Source organism: Frankliniella occidentalis, unplaced genomic scaffold (assembly GCF_000697945.3).
Source record: "Frankliniella occidentalis isolate FOCC.00 unplaced genomic scaffold, Focc_3.1 Scaffold5, whole genome shotgun sequence".
In the NCBI taxonomy this organism is placed as follows: Eukaryota; Metazoa; Arthropoda; class Insecta; order Thysanoptera; family Thripidae; genus Frankliniella; species Frankliniella occidentalis.
The window spans coordinates 261,756-264,351 of NW_026267135.1; the positions used below are offsets into that span (position 1 = coordinate 261,756).

Here is a 2,596-nt window from a genome sequence, read left to right on the forward strand (position 1 = left end):
TTTTTTCCGATATGGGCTCTATGCCAAACTTTGAGGCCGTTTAGGGGTTAAAGATTTTATCCGATCGAAATGATATTCTTCACCGTTAATAGTGTTACTGGATTAAACATGTCTCCACCAGATCCGCTATCAGATTCGAAAAAAAGGGTTTTTCGAGGTACTCTTGTGCATCTCAGCAGAGACACCACTATGTTTAACTGCGCAGCCAAACACGCCACTTTTTGAAACTTTATGAGTGAATAAACTATGAACATGTACAAGTGACCATATACGGGTCTACTCATAACAAGCAGGCCCGCCCTTCTGCCAAACGAAGTTGCCAGATCCGCTTCGCTCCGCCGGCAACTCCGTTCGGCAGGGGCCCAGGGCGTCATAACGTAACGCGTAACGGGAACCCACTAAACCGGAAATAAAATTGCAGTCTAGAAGCGTTTTTGAAGCGTTTTCATCTTTCTGCGAGCATTATTCATAAGAATACTTTCGAATTTCTTTGAAAACGCTTCTATGTCGCGTTAAAGTTGCAATTTTATTTGCGTTTCTATGCGTTTTCGTTACGCTTTTCGTTGCGTTACGACGCCCTGCAGGGGCGGCAGGCCCGCTAGGCCTGCCGGCGGCGATGGTCGGGCCGGCCTGACCATTTCAGTCACGCGATTTGCTGTAGAACATGATCTAATGATGTAGCGGGCCTTCGGCCCACTTCAACCCGTCGTCTTTCAGTTTGAAAAGCCACGAGAAAGGGATGAAACGGTGAAGCACCGCGACTACACACTGTGAAGTATGATGGTACAAATCCGCCCACGTTTTCGGTTGTCCCTTATTTGCCCACGGAAAAGAAGGTACAACTCTGAACTGGCCATGGCCATGGTACAATTTCCCCCAGCTACCCTCGTCACCCTCAGCTGTCATGTGGTAATGGCCTTGGGTGACCGCAATGCGGTCTGGCTTCTGTGTAAACAAGCCATAAACAACCTCGCCGTGAGCTGTACCCTATGGTACAATTTTGTCCCATGCCGTCTGTCTGTCTGTCTGTGTGTCCGTGTGTCGAGCGCGCTGCGGCAGGGAGTAGTGACAACAGCGCGCGCGCTGAGCTGTACCCTATGGGCCGATTTTGACCACACTCTGCTGTCTGTCTATCCGTGTGTCCGTGTGTCCGTCGCGTTGCCGATGTTAAATAAAAAAATGAAAATAATAATTTGATTTGCGGATGTTTATTCCGATGTGCGCATCGAGGCGGCTGCCCCTTTGCTATTTCGGATTCCTACGGACATCCGAGTTGGTCACGTGCTTACAGGCTATGATCATGGCTTGTTCGGCTGCTACATAGAAGGATACACGCCTACCGCTGCCAGCGCCGGGAACAGAACCCGGCGCTGCCAACTCAGCGTCCTCGCCTCGTTCGCAACCAACTGAGCCATGCAGCCCGATGCGGGGACGAGTCCGGACGGCGAAAGACATTCCATAGCCTTTGTCTCGCCGGCCCGACACCGCCGGGCACGCCGCTTGCCCACCCCCTCTCTTCCTCCGTCCCTCTCCCTCCGCCGGGCCACCCCGCTGCCCGCACGCGCCTAGGCAAGGGGGCGCGGGGGCTGCGGGGGAGCAGCGGATTCCGGCGGGGGCGCGCTGCATCCGTGCGGGGAGCCGTCCGTCGTCCTGCTCGTCCGCTCGGCGCTGTCCGGGACTCGGAGGTGGTCGCCAGCTCCGTCAGGGCGGTCGGCTCCGGGATGCCAGGCAGGCGGCCCGCGCGTCCTCGGCCGGGCGGGGCGTGGCGTGGCGTGGCGTGGCGCAGCAGCTGGTGGTGCGCACCGAGGCCATGCCGTGATCGCCGTCCTGGTGGGGCCGCCGATGTCCACCGCGGGGCGAACCGGGGGGGCCCTGCGGGTGGCGGATGGGGGCAAGCCACCGGGGATCATCTTCCTGGTGTCCTGATTTCTTATCCTAAATACTTAAGCTAGGGCGGCAAGGTTGTCGGGTGCGGGCCCCGGCTGATTGAACAGCGTTCAATGTCCACGCCGGGGCCGGCCTCACATAGTTGAGGGGGGGGGGCGCATTTGAGCAGGCCTGTCCACCACCGGGCCGCATGCCTTTTAGCCGAGCACACACACATGGGTTGCGACTTTTGGGGATGGGCCTGACTTTTGAGATTCCAAGAAGAATAGCCAGAGCTGCTCTCTCACTCCCACTCACTACGCCATGCCATCCTTTGTCTACCGGGCGCGGTGCTTGCGCGCACATGCGGACCCGGGGAGGCTGGCCGGAAGGACCCTTGTAAAAACTGTTACGGTATTGGGGGAGAGGCTGGCAATGAACTATCTCTTGGCCTTGGCCCCTCGTCAGGCAGCCGCGTCCCTTGTTCGGCTGTTTGCAGGGGGCGGGGACGCTACCTGCCCGCTACGCCGGCCCACGCCACGAGCGCTGAGCTGTACCCTAGGAGACAATTTTGCCCACGACCACCACGACCACCCACCGTGATCCGGCACGCTCCATGGAAAACGGCCACGAATTGGGGCCAATGATTTGTACCCTGGCGACTGTGGCCAAAACCTGTACCCTCCGTCATATTGTCCGTAAAAATTGTCCCCTCAAGTTTCACAGTGCA

General features: G+C 57.5%; 1 protein-coding gene across 1 annotated transcript in view; it reads right to left on the minus strand.

The window, feature by feature from the left end:
- The window catches only part of LOC113215567 (uncharacterized), a 6,911-nt gene that overhangs the window by 1,324 nt on the left and 2,991 nt on the right, over window positions 1–2,596 (minus strand). The gene's annotated exons all lie outside the window — the stretch shown is intronic.